Genomic DNA, 12,199 nt, shown 5'->3' with positions numbered 1-12,199 from the left:
CAAAGCACTGCATTTCTGTTCATGCTAGAGTTAACCAAACAATGCAGTTGCACTGACCTGCATAATATGGACTTTAAAGTAACACTTTTGGTGCAATGTATGGGATTCGGTGGCGTTTTCGTGCAGTTTTCTTGGAATTTCAAGTCAAGACATTTCACGAAATTGGACATGTTTATAGAATGGGATCCAACAGAACTTCGAGGAATGCCACGTTCTGATGTTTACCGGAAGAAGAACTTGTTTATGAAAGGCTACTCATGTCTTTTTTTCTTTTTTTCTTTTCTTTTTAGGGGGAGTATGCAATGTGATTTTGGGAGTCTAACTGGGATGTGGTGGACTGAAGTTTTGGGGTTGCAGTAGAACTTCATGGCAAGGATTCTTGGAAATTTCTTGGAATTGAAGGTCATGGGTTTTGGGGGCATGTGGTGCAGAGTCATGGCCTAAGATTCAAGGAATGCCATGCAAAACATTGCTTTAGCATTGACAAGACTTGTCATTAGAATGATAGAATTACCTTAGCCTTAAAAAAACATACTGCAACAACACTGACGCATATTACATAAATATGAGAGTAATACTATTGCTGCATTTGTTCAACATTAGTCCCACAAGAACACTTGATTTCTATGATATTGCATATGAAGGACTGGAAAAACGCACAAAAGGAATGATACAGAAAGCAGCTCTTTCATTTACATGCTCCCATGTATCAAAAAGCACCAGCCTGCCCCGTGTGAGGCTCGAACTCACGACCTTCAGATTATGAGACTGACGCGCTGCCTAACTGCGCCAACGAGACATGTACTATGGCTCGGGTGAGCGGAGAACCACTAGCTTCCAGATCATCTGCCATTCGGTGCAGCTCCAAAAGTACTGCTCACCCTTTGCCCTCACGTCAGGATGGCCGAGCGGTCTAAGGCGCTGCGTTCAGGTCGCAGTCTCCCCTGGAGTCGTGGGTTCGAATCCCACTTCTGAAAAACCTAACCTTTGGCTGCGGGCTCAAGCTAGAGTCTTGAACCCTCTGGCAAGTTCACCCCGAAGTGCATTAATGTTGACAAAGCACTGCATTTCAGTTCATGCTAGAGTTAACCAAACAATGCAGTTGCACTGACCTGCATTATATGGACTTTAAAGGAACACTTTTGGTGCAATGTATGGGATTCGGTGGCGTTTTCGTGCAGTTTTCTTGGAATTTCAAGTCAAGACATTTCACGAAATTGGACATGTTTATAGAATGGGATCCAACAGAACTTCGAGGAATTCCACGTTCTGATGTTTACCGGAAGAAGAACTTGTTTATGAAAGGCTATTCATGTCTTTTTTTCTTTTTTTCTTTTCTTTTTAGGGGGAGTATGCAATGTGATTTTGGGAGTCTAACTGGGATGTGGTGGACTGAAGTTTTGCGGATGCAGTAGAACTTCACGGCAAGGATTCTTGGAAATTTCTTGGAATTTAAGGTCATGGGTTTTGGGGGCATGTGGTGCAGAGTCATGGCCTAAGATTCAAGGAATGCCATGCAAAACATTGCTTTAGCATTGACAAGACTTGTCATTGGAATGATAGAATTACATTAGCCTTAAAAAAACATACTGCAACAACACTGACGCATATTACATAAATATGAGAGTAATACTATTGCTGCATTTGTTCAACATTAGTCCCACAAGAACACTTGATTTCTATGACATTGCATATGAAGGACTGGAAAAACGCACAAAAGGAATGATACAGAAAGCAGCTCTTTCATTTACATGCTCCCATGTATCAAAAAGCACCAGCCTGCCCCGTGTGAGGCTCGAACTCACGACCTTCAGATTATGAGACTGACGCGCTGCCTAACTGCGCCAACGAGGCATGTGCTATGGCTCGGGTGAGCGGAGAACCACTAGCTTCCAGATCATCTGCCATTCGGTGCAGCTCCAAAAGTACTGCTCACCCTTTGCCCTCACGTCAGGATGGCCGAGCGGTCTAAGGCGCTGCGTACAGGTCGCAGTCTCCCCTGGAGGCGAGGGTTTCGAATCCCACTTCTGACAACCTAACCTTTGGCTGCGGGCTCAAGCTAGAGTCTTGAACCCTCTGGCAAGTTCACCCCGAAGTGCATTAATGTTGACAAAGCACTGCATTTCTGTTTATGCTAGAGTTAACCAAACAATGCAGTTGCACTGACCTGCATAATATGGACTTTAAAGTAACACTTTTGGTGCAATGTATGGGATTCGGTGGCGTTTTCGTGCAGTTTTCTTGGAATTTCAAGTCAAGACATTTCACGAAATTGGACATGTTTATAGAATGGGATCCAACAGAACTTCGAGGAATGCCACGTTCTGATGTTTACCGGAAGAAGAACTTGTTTATGAAAGGCTACTCATGTCTTTTTTTCTTTTTTTCTTTTCTTTTTAGGGGGAGTATGCAATGTGATTTTGGGAGTCTAACTGGGATGTGGTGGACTGAAGTTTTGGGGTTGCAGTAGAACTTCATGGCAAGGATTCTTGGAAATTTCTTGGAATTGAAGGTCATGGGTTTTGGGGGCATGTGGTGCAGAGTCATGGCCTAAGATTCAAGGAATGCCATGCAAAACATTGCTTTAGCATTGACAAGACTTGTCATTAGAATGATAGAATTACATTAGCCTTAAAAAAACATACTGCAACAACACTGACGCATATTACATAAATATGAGAGTAATACTATTGCTGCATTTGTTCAACATTAGTCCCACAAGAACACTTGATTTCTATGACATTGCATATGAAGGACTGGAAAAACGCACAAAAGGAATGATACAGAAAGCAGCTCTTTCATTTACATGCTCCCATGTATCAAAAAGCACCAGCCTGCCCCGTGTGAGGCTCGAACTCACGACCTTCAGATTATGAGACTGACACGCTGCCTAACTGCGCCAACGAGGCATGTGTTATGGCTCGGGTGAGCGGAGAACCACTAGCTTCCAGATCATCTGCCATTCGGTGCAGCTCCAAAAGTACTGCTCACCCTTTGCCCTCACGTCAGGATGGCAGAGCGGTCTAAGGCGCTGCGTTCAGGTCGCAGTCTCCCCTGGAGGCGTGGGTTCGAATCCCACTTCTGACAAACCTAACCTTTGGCTGCGGGCTCAAGCTAGAGTCTTGAACCCTCTGGCAAGTTCACCCCGAAGTGCATTAATGTTGACAAAGCACTGCATTTCAGTTCATGCTAGAGTTAACCAAACAATGCAGTTGCACTGACCTGCATAATATGGACTTTAAAGTAACACTTTTGGCGCAATGTATGGGATTCGGTGGCGTTTTCGTGCAGTTTTCTTGGAATTTCAAGTCAAGACATTTCACGAAATTGGACATGTTTATAGAATGGGATCCAACAGAACTTCGAGGAATGCCACGTTCTGATGTTTTCCGGAAGAAGAACTTGTTTATGAAAGGCTATTCATGTCTTTTTTTTTTTTTTCTTTTCTTTTTAGGGGGAGTATGCAATGTGATTTTGGGAGTCTAACTGGGATGTGGTGGACTGAAGTTTTGCGGATGCAGTAGAACTTCATGGCAAGGATTCTTGGAAATTTCTTGGAATTGAAGGTCATGGGTTTTGGGGGCATGTGGTGCAGAGTCATGGCCTAAGATTCAAGGAATGCCATGCAAAACATTGCTTTAGCATTGACAAGACTTGTCATTGGAATGATAGAATTACATTAGCCTTAAAAAAACATACTGCAACAACACTGACGCATATTACATAAATATGAGAGTAATACTATTGCTGCATTTGTTCAACATTAGTCCCACAAGAACACTTGATTTCTATGACATTGCATATGAAGGACTGGAAAAACGCACAAAAGGAATGATACAGAAAGCAGCTCTTTCATTTACATGCTCCCATGTATCAAAAAGCACCAGCCTGCCCCGTGTGAGGCTCGAACTCACGACCTTCAGATTATGAGACTGACGCGCTGCCTAACTGCGCCAACGAGGCATGTGCTATGGCTCGGGTGAGCGGAGAACCACTAGCTTCCAGATCATCTGCCATTCGGTGCAGCTCCAAAAGTACTGCTCACCCTTTGCCCTCACGTCAGGATGGCCGAGCGGTCTAAGGCGCTGCGTTCAGGTCGCAGTCTCCCCTGGAGGCGTGGGTTCGAATCCCACTTCTGACAACCTAACCTTTGGCTGCGGGCTCAAGCTAGAGTCTTGAACCCTCTGGCAAGTTCACCCCGAAGTGCATTAATGTTGACAAAGCACTGCATTTCTGTTCATGCTAGAGTTAACCAAACAATGCAGTTGCACTGACCTGCATAATATGGACTTTAAAGTAACACTTTTGGTGCAATGTATGGGATTCGGTGGCGTTTTCGTGCAGTTTTCTTGGAATTTCAAGTCAAGACATTTCACGAAATTGGACATGTTTATAGAATGGGATCCAACAGAACTTCGAGGAATGCCACGTTCTGATGTTTACCGGAAGAAGAACTTGTTTATGAAAGGCTACTCATGTCTTTTTTTCTTTTTTTCTTTTCTTTTTAGGGGGAGTATGCAATGTGATTTTGGGAGTCTAACTGGGATGTGGTGGACTGAAGTTTTGGGGTTGCAGTAGAACTTCATGGCAAGGATTCTTGGAAATTTCTTGGAATTGAAGGTCATGGGTTTTGGGGGCATGTGGTGCAGAGTCATGGCCTAAGATTCAAGGAATGCCATGCAAAACATTGCTTTAGCATTGACAAGACTTGTCATTAGAATGATAGAATTACCTTAGCCTTAAAAAAACATACTGCAACAACACTGACGCATATTACATAAATATGAGAGTAATACTATTGCTGCATTTGTTCAACATTAGTCCCACAAGAACACTTGATTTCTATGATATTGCATATGAAGGACTGGAAAAACGCACAAAAGGAATGATACAGAAAGCAGCTCTTTCATTTACATGCTCCCATGTATCAAAAAGCACCAGCCTGCCCCGTGTGAGGCTCGAACTCACGACCTTCAGATTATGAGACTGACGCGCTGCCTAACTGCGCCAACGAGACATGTACTATGGCTCGGGTGAGCGGAGAACCACTAGCTTCCAGATCATCTGCCATTCGGTGCAGCTCCAAAAGTACTGCTCACCCTTTGCCCTCACGTCAGGATGGCCGAGCGGTCTAAGGCGCTGCGTTCAGGTCGCAGTCTCCCCTGGAGTCGTGGGTTCGAATCCCACTTCTGAAAAACCTAACCTTTGGCTGCGGGCTCAAGCTAGAGTCTTGAACCCTCTGGCAAGTTCACCCCGAAGTGCATTAATGTTGACAAAGCACTGCATTTCAGTTCATGCTAGAGTTAACCAAACAATGCAGTTGCACTGACCTGCATAATATGGACTTTAAAGGAACACTTTTGGTGCAATGTATGGGATTCGGTGGCGTTTTCGTGCAGTTTTCTTGGAATTTCAAGTCAAGACATTTCACGAAATTGGACATGTTTATAGAATGGGATCCAACAGAACTTCGAGGAATTCCACGTTCTGATGTTTACCGGAAGAAGAACTTGTTTATGAAAGGCTATTCATGTCTTTTTTTCTTTTTTTCTTTTCTTTTTAGGGGGAGTATGCAATGTGATTTTGGGAGTCTAACTGGGATGTGGTGGACTGAAGTTTTGCGGATGCAGTAGAACTTCACGGCAAGGATTCTTGGAAATTTCTTGGAATTTAAGGTCATGGGTTTTGGGGGCATGTGGTGCAGAGTCATGGCCTAAGATTCAAGGAATGCCATGCAAAACATTGCTTTAGCATTGACAAGACTTGTCATTGGAATGATAGAATTACATTAGCCTTAAAAAAACATACTGCAACAACACTGACGCATATTACATAAATATGAGAGTAATACTATTGCTGCATTTGTTCAACATTAGTCCCACAAGAACACTTGATTTCTATGACATTGCATATGAAGGACTGGAAAAACGCACAAAAGGAATGATACAGAAAGCAGCTCTTTCATTTACATGCTCCCATGTATCAAAAAGCACCAGCCTGCCCCGTGTGAGGCTCGAACTCACGACCTTCAGATTATGAGACTGACGCGCTGCCTAACTGCGCCAACGAGGCATGTGCTATGGCTCGGGTGAGCGGAGAACCACTAGCTTCCAGATCATCTGCCATTCGGTGCAGCTCCAAAAGTACTGCTCACCCTTTGCCCTCACGTCAGGATGGCCGAGCGGTCTAAGGCGCTGCGTTCAGGTCGCAGTCTCCCCTGGAGGCGTGGGTTCGAATCCCACTTCTGACAAACCTAACCTTTGGCTGCGGGCTCAAGCTAGAGTCTTGAACCCTCTGGCAAGTTCACCCCGAAGTGCATTAATGTTGACAAAGCACTGCATTTCAGTTCATGCTAGAGTTAACCAAACAATGCAGTTGCACTGACCTGCATAATATGGACTTTAAAGTAACACTTTTGGTGCAATGTATGGGATTCGGTGGCGTTTTCGTGCAGTTTTCTTGGAATTTCAAGACAAGACATTTCACGAAATTGGACATGTTTATAGAACGGGATCCAACAGAACTTCGAGGAATGCCACGTTCTGATGTTTACCGGAAGAAGAACTTGTTTATGAAAGGCTATTCATGTCTTTTTTTCTTTTTTTCTTTTCTTTTTAGGGGGAGTATGCAATGTGATTTGGGGAGTCTAACTGGGATGTGGTGGACTGAAGTTTTGGGGATGCAGTAGAACTTCATGGCAAGGATTCTTGGAAATTTCTTGGAATTGAAGGTCATGGGTTTTGGGGGCATGTGGTGCAGAGTCATGGCCTAAGATTCAAGGAATGCCATGCAAAACATTGCTTTAGCATTGACAAGACTTGTCATTGGAATGATAGAATTACATTAGCCTTAAAAAAACATACTGCAACAACACTGACGCATATTACATAAATATGAGAGTAATACTATTGCTGCATTTGTTCAACATTAGTCCCACAAGAACACTTGATTTCTATGACATTGCATATGAAGGACTGGAAAAACGCACAAAAGGAATGATACAGAAAGCAGCTCTTTCATTTACATGCTCCCATGTATCAAAAAGCACCAGCCTGCCCCGTGTGAGGCTCGAACTCACGACCTTCAGATTATGAGACTGACACGCTGCCTAACTGCGCCAACGAGACATGTACTATGCCTCGGGTGAGCGGAGAACCACTAGCTTCCAGATCATCTGCCATTCGGTGCAGCTCCAAAAGTACTGCTCACCCTTTGCCCTCACGTCAGGATGGCCGAGCGGTCTAAGGCGCTGCGTTCAGGTCGCAGTCTCCCCTGGAGTCGTGGGTTCGAATCCCACTTCTGAAAAACCTAACCTTTGGCTGCGGGCTCAAGCTAGAGTCTTGAACCCTCTGGCAAGTTCACCCCGAAGTGCATTAATGTTGACAAAGCACTGCATTTCAGTTCATGCTAGAGTTAACCAAACAATGCAGTTGCACTGACCTGCATAATATGGACTTTAAAGGAACACTTTTGGTGCAATGTATGGGATTCGGTGGCGTTTTCGTGCAGTTTTCTTGGAATTTCAAGTCAAGACATTTCACGAAATTGGACATGTTTATAGAATGGGATCCAACAGAACTTCGAGGAATTCCACGTTCTGATGTTTACCGGAAGAAGAACTTGTTTATGAAAGGCTATTCATGTCTTTTTTTCTTTTTTTCTTTTCTTTTTAGGGGGAGTATGCAATGTGATTTTGGGAGTCTAACTGGGATGTGGTGGACTGAAGTTTTGCGGATGCAGTAGAACTTCACGGCAAGGATTCTTGGAAATTTCTTGGAATTGAAGGTCATGGGTTTTGGGGGCATGTGGTGCAGAGTCATGGCCTAAGATTCAAGGAATGCCATGCAAAACATTGCTTTAGCATTGACAAGACTTGTCATTGGAATGATAGAATTACATTAGCCTTAAAAAAACATACTGCAACAACACTGACGCATATTACATAAATATGAGAGTAATACTATTGCTGCATTTGTTCAACATTAGTCCCACAAGAACACTTGATTTCTATGACATTGCATATGAAGGACTGGAAAAACGCACAAAAGGAATGATACAGAAAGCAGCTCTTTCATTTACATGCTCCCATGTATCAAAAAGCACCAGCCTGCCCCGTGTGAGGCTCGAACTCACGACCTTCAGATTATGAGACTGACGCGCTGCCTAACTGCGCCAACGAGGCATGTGCTATGGCTCGGGTGAGCGGAGAACCACTAGCTTCCAGATCATCTGCCATTCGGTGCAGCTCCAAAAGTACTGCTCACCCTTTGCCCTCACGTCAGGATGGCCGAGCGGTCTAAGGCGCTGCGTTCAGGTCGCAGTCTCCCCTGGAGGCGTGGGTTCGAATCCCACTTCTGACAACCTAACCTTTGGCTGCGGGCTCAAGCTAGAGTCTTGAACCCTCTGGCAAGTTCACCCCGAAGTGCATTAATGTTGACAAAGCACTGCATTTCTGTTCATGCTAGAGTTAACCAAACAATGCAGTTGCACTGACCTGCATAATATGGACTTTAAAGTAACACTTTTGGTGCAATGTATGGGATTCGGTGGCGTTTTCGTGCAGTTTTCTTGGAATTTCAAGTCAAGACATTTCACGAAATTGGACATGTTTATAGAATGGGATCCAACAGAACTTCGAGGAATGCCACGTTCTGATGTTTACCGGAAGAAGAACTTGTTTATGAAAGGCTACTCATGTCTTTTTTTCTTTTTTTCTTTTCTTTTTAGGGGGAGTATGCAATGTGATTTTGGGAGTCTAACTGGGATGTGGTGGACTGAAGTTTTGGGGTTGCAGTAGAACTTCATGGCAAGGATTCTTGGAAATTTCTTGGAATTGAAGGTCATGGGTTTTGGGGGCATGTGGTGCAGAGTCATGGCCTAAGATTCAAGGAATGCCATGCAAAACATTGCTTTAGCATTGACAAGACTTGTCATTAGAATGATAGAATTACCTTAGCCTTAAAAAAACATACTGCAACAACACTGACGCATATTACATAAATATGAGAGTAATACTATTGCTGCATTTGTTCAACATTAGTCCCACAAGAACACTTGATTTCTATGATATTGCATATGAAGGACTGGAAAAACGCACAAAAGGAATGATACAGAAAGCAGCTCTTTCATTTACATGCTCCCATGTATCAAAAAGCACCAGCCTGCCCCGTGTGAGGCTCGAACTCACGACCTTCAGATTATGAGACTGACGCGCTGCCTAACTGCGCCAACGAGACATGTACTATGGCTCGGGTGAGCGGAGAACCACTAGCTTCCAGATCATCTGCCATTCGGTGCAGCTCCAAAAGTACTGCTCACCCTTTGCCCTCACGTCAGGATGGCCGAGCGGTCTAAGGCGCTGCGTTCAGGTCGCAGTCTCCCCTGGAGTCGTGGGTTCGAATCCCACTTCTGAAAAACCTAACCTTTGGCTGCGGGCTCAAGCTAGAGTCTTGAACCCTCTGGCAAGTTCACCCCGAAGTGCATTAATGTTGACAAAGCACTGCATTTCAGTTCATGCTAGAGTTAACCAAACAATGCAGTTGCACTGACCTGCATAATATGGACTTTAAAGGAACACTTTTGGTGCAATGTATGGGATTCGGTGGCGTTTTCGTGCAGTTTTCTTGGAATTTCAAGTCAAGACATTTCACGAAATTGGACATGTTTATAGAATGGGATCCAACAGAACTTCGAGGAATTCCACGTTCTGATGTTTACCGGAAGAAGAACTTGTTTATGAAAGGCTATTCATGTCTTTTTTTCTTTTTTTCTTTTCTTTTTAGGGGGAGTATGCAATGTGATTTTGGGAGTCTAACTGGGATGTGGTGGACTGAAGTTTTGCGGATGCAGTAGAACTTCACGGCAAGGATTCTTGGAAATTTCTTGGAATTTAAGGTCATGGGTTTTGGGGGCATGTGGTGCAGAGTCATGGCCTAAGATTCAAGGAATGCCATGCAAAACATTGCTTTAGCATTGACAAGACTTGTCATTGGAATGATAGAATTACATTAGCCTTAAAAAAACATACTGCAACAACACTGACGCATATTACATAAATATGAGAGTAATACTATTGCTGCATTTGTTTAACATTAGTCCCACAAGAACACTTGATTTCTATGACATTGCATATGAAGGACTGGAAAAACGCACAAAAGGAATGATACAGAAAGCAGCTCTTTCATTTACATGCTCCCATGTATCAAAAAGCACCAGCCTGCCCCGTGTGAGGCTCGAACTCACGACCTTCAGATTATGAGACTGACGCGCTGCCTAACTGCGCCAACGAGGCATGTGCTATGGCTCGGGTGAGCGGAGAACCACTAGCTTCCAGATCATCTGCCATTCGGTGCAGCTCCAAAAGTACTGCTCACCCTTTGCCCTCACGTCAGGATGGCCGAGCGGTCTAAGGCGCTGCGTACAGGTCGCAGTCTCCCCTGGAGGCGAGGGTTTCGAATCCCACTTCTGACAAACCTAACCTTTGGCTGCGGGCTCAAGCTAGAGTCTTGAACCCTCTGGCAAGTTCACCCCGAAGTGCATTAATGTTGACAAAGCACTGCATTTCTGTTTATGCTAGAGTTAACCAAACAATGCAGTTGCACTGACCTGCATAATATGGACTTTAAAGTAACACTTTTGGTGCAATGTATGGGATTCGGTGGCGTTTTCGTGCAGTTTTCTTGGAATTTCAAGTCAAGACATTTCACGAAATTGGACATGTTTATAGAATGGGATCCAACAGAACTTCGAGGAATGCCACGTTCTGATGTTTACCGGAAGAAGAACTTGTTTATGAAAGGCTACTCATGTCTTTTTTTCTTTTTTTCTTTTCTTTTTAGGGGGAGTATGCAATGTGATTTTGGGAGTCTAACTGGGATGTGGTGGACTGAAGTTTTGGGGTTGCAGTAGAACTTCATGGCAAGGATTCTTGGAAATTTCTTGGAATTGAAGGTCATGGGTTTTGGGGGCATGTGGTGCAGAGTCATGGCCTAAGATTCAAGGAATGCCATGCAAAACATTGCTTTAGCATTGACAAGACTTGTCATTAGAATGATAGAATTACATTAGCCTTAAAAAAACATACTGCAACAACACTGACGCATATTACATAAATATGAGAGTAATACTATTGCTGCATTTGTTCAACATTAGTCCCACAAGAACACTTGATTTCTATGACATTGCATATGAAGGACTGGAAAAACGCACAAAAGGAATGATACAGAAAGCAGCTCTTTCATTTACATGCTCCCATGTATCAAAAAGCACCAGCCTGCCCCGTGTGAGGCTCGAACTCACGACCTTCAGATTATGAGACTGACACGCTGCCTAACTGCGCCAACGAGGCATGTGTTATGGCTCGGGTGAGCGGAGAACCACTAGCTTCCAGATCATCTGCCATTCGGTGCAGCTCCAAAAGTACTGCTCACCCTTTGCCCTCACGTCAGGATGGCAGAGCGGTCTAAGGCGCTGCGTTCAGGTCGCAGTCTTCCCTGGAGGCGTGGGTTCGAATCCCACTTCTGACAAACCTAACCTTTGGCTGCGGGCTCAAGCTAGAGTCTTGAACCCTCTGGCAAGTTCACCCCGAAGTGCATTAATGTTGACAAAGCACTGCATTTCAGTTCATGCTAGAGTTAACCAAACAATGCAGTTGCACTGACCTGCATAATATGGACTTTAAAGTAACACTTTTGGCGCAATGTATGGGATTCGGTGGCGTTTTCGTGCAGTTTTCTTGGAATTTCAAGTCAAGACATTTCACGAAATTGGACATGTTTATAGAATGGGATCCAACAGAACTTCGAGGAATGCCACGTTCTGATGTTTTCCGGAAGAAGAACTTGTTTATGAAAGGCTATTCATGTCTTTTTTTTTTTTTCTTTTCTTTTTAGGGGGAGTATGCAATGTGATTTTGGGAGTCTAACTGGGATGTGGTGGACTGAAGTTTTGCGGATGCAGTAGAACTTCATGGCAAGGATTCTTGGAAATTTCTTGGAATTGAAGGTCATGGGTTTTGGGGGCATGTGGTGCAGAGTCATGGCCTAAGATTCAAGGAATGCCATGCAAAACATTGCTTTAGCATTGACAAGACTTGTCATTGGAATGATAGAATTACATTAGCCTTAAAAAAACATACTGCAACAACACTGACGCATATTACATAAATATGAGAGTAATACTATTGCTGCATTTGTTCAAC

At 43.9% G+C, this 12,199-nt stretch overlaps 20 non-coding genes across 20 annotated transcripts; 9 read left to right on the top strand and 11 right to left on the bottom strand.

Moving 5' to 3' along the window:
- Positions 1–725: 725 nt before the first annotated feature.
- trnam-cau (transfer RNA methionine (anticodon CAU)) lies at positions 726–799 on the bottom strand. The gene has a single exon. It is a non-coding gene; the product is annotated as a tRNA-Met (tRNA).
- Positions 800–894: 95 nt separating this feature from the next.
- On the top strand, positions 895–977 carry trnal-cag (transfer RNA leucine (anticodon CAG)). Its single transcript has one exon. It is a non-coding gene; the product is annotated as a tRNA-Leu (tRNA).
- Positions 978–1,780: 803 nt separating this feature from the next.
- On the bottom strand, positions 1,781–1,854 carry trnam-cau (transfer RNA methionine (anticodon CAU)). Its single transcript has one exon. It is a non-coding gene; the product is annotated as a tRNA-Met (tRNA).
- Positions 1,855–2,835: 981 nt separating this feature from the next.
- On the bottom strand, positions 2,836–2,909 carry trnam-cau (transfer RNA methionine (anticodon CAU)). Its single transcript has one exon. It is a non-coding gene; the product is annotated as a tRNA-Met (tRNA).
- Positions 2,910–3,004: 95 nt separating this feature from the next.
- trnal-cag (transfer RNA leucine (anticodon CAG)) lies at positions 3,005–3,087 on the top strand. Its single transcript has one exon. It is a non-coding gene; the product is annotated as a tRNA-Leu (tRNA).
- An 802-nt stretch (positions 3,088–3,889) lies between these two features.
- On the bottom strand, positions 3,890–3,963 carry trnam-cau (transfer RNA methionine (anticodon CAU)). Its single transcript has one exon. It is a non-coding gene; the product is annotated as a tRNA-Met (tRNA).
- A 95-nt stretch (positions 3,964–4,058) lies between these two features.
- trnal-cag (transfer RNA leucine (anticodon CAG)) lies at positions 4,059–4,141 on the top strand. The gene has a single exon. It is a non-coding gene; the product is annotated as a tRNA-Leu (tRNA).
- Positions 4,142–4,943: 802 nt separating this feature from the next.
- trnam-cau (transfer RNA methionine (anticodon CAU)) lies at positions 4,944–5,017 on the bottom strand. The gene has a single exon. It is a non-coding gene; the product is annotated as a tRNA-Met (tRNA).
- Positions 5,018–5,112: 95 nt separating this feature from the next.
- Positions 5,113–5,195, top strand: trnal-cag (transfer RNA leucine (anticodon CAG)). Its single transcript has one exon. It is a non-coding gene; the product is annotated as a tRNA-Leu (tRNA).
- An 803-nt stretch (positions 5,196–5,998) lies between these two features.
- trnam-cau (transfer RNA methionine (anticodon CAU)) lies at positions 5,999–6,072 on the bottom strand. The gene has a single exon. It is a non-coding gene; the product is annotated as a tRNA-Met (tRNA).
- A 95-nt stretch (positions 6,073–6,167) lies between these two features.
- Positions 6,168–6,250, top strand: trnal-cag (transfer RNA leucine (anticodon CAG)). The gene has a single exon. It is a non-coding gene; the product is annotated as a tRNA-Leu (tRNA).
- An 803-nt stretch (positions 6,251–7,053) lies between these two features.
- trnam-cau (transfer RNA methionine (anticodon CAU)) lies at positions 7,054–7,127 on the bottom strand. The gene has a single exon. It is a non-coding gene; the product is annotated as a tRNA-Met (tRNA).
- A 95-nt stretch (positions 7,128–7,222) lies between these two features.
- On the top strand, positions 7,223–7,305 carry trnal-cag (transfer RNA leucine (anticodon CAG)). Its single transcript has one exon. It is a non-coding gene; the product is annotated as a tRNA-Leu (tRNA).
- An 803-nt stretch (positions 7,306–8,108) lies between these two features.
- trnam-cau (transfer RNA methionine (anticodon CAU)) lies at positions 8,109–8,182 on the bottom strand. Its single transcript has one exon. It is a non-coding gene; the product is annotated as a tRNA-Met (tRNA).
- A 95-nt stretch (positions 8,183–8,277) lies between these two features.
- Positions 8,278–8,360, top strand: trnal-cag (transfer RNA leucine (anticodon CAG)). Its single transcript has one exon. It is a non-coding gene; the product is annotated as a tRNA-Leu (tRNA).
- Positions 8,361–9,162: 802 nt separating this feature from the next.
- On the bottom strand, positions 9,163–9,236 carry trnam-cau (transfer RNA methionine (anticodon CAU)). Its single transcript has one exon. It is a non-coding gene; the product is annotated as a tRNA-Met (tRNA).
- Positions 9,237–9,331: 95 nt separating this feature from the next.
- Positions 9,332–9,414, top strand: trnal-cag (transfer RNA leucine (anticodon CAG)). Its single transcript has one exon. It is a non-coding gene; the product is annotated as a tRNA-Leu (tRNA).
- An 803-nt stretch (positions 9,415–10,217) lies between these two features.
- Positions 10,218–10,291, bottom strand: trnam-cau (transfer RNA methionine (anticodon CAU)). The gene has a single exon. It is a non-coding gene; the product is annotated as a tRNA-Met (tRNA).
- Positions 10,292–11,273: 982 nt separating this feature from the next.
- trnam-cau (transfer RNA methionine (anticodon CAU)) lies at positions 11,274–11,347 on the bottom strand. Its single transcript has one exon. It is a non-coding gene; the product is annotated as a tRNA-Met (tRNA).
- Positions 11,348–11,442: 95 nt separating this feature from the next.
- On the top strand, positions 11,443–11,525 carry trnal-cag (transfer RNA leucine (anticodon CAG)). Its single transcript has one exon. It is a non-coding gene; the product is annotated as a tRNA-Leu (tRNA).
- Positions 11,526–12,199: the final 674 nt, after the last annotated feature.

The sequence above is a fragment of the Pimephales promelas genome, chromosome 24, assembly GCF_988280905.1.
Source record: "Pimephales promelas chromosome 24, fPimPro1.hap1.1, whole genome shotgun sequence".
NCBI classification, from domain to species: Eukaryota; Metazoa; Chordata; class Actinopteri; order Cypriniformes; family Leuciscidae; genus Pimephales; species Pimephales promelas.
This window is presented reverse-complemented; position numbering and strand designations above follow the sequence as displayed.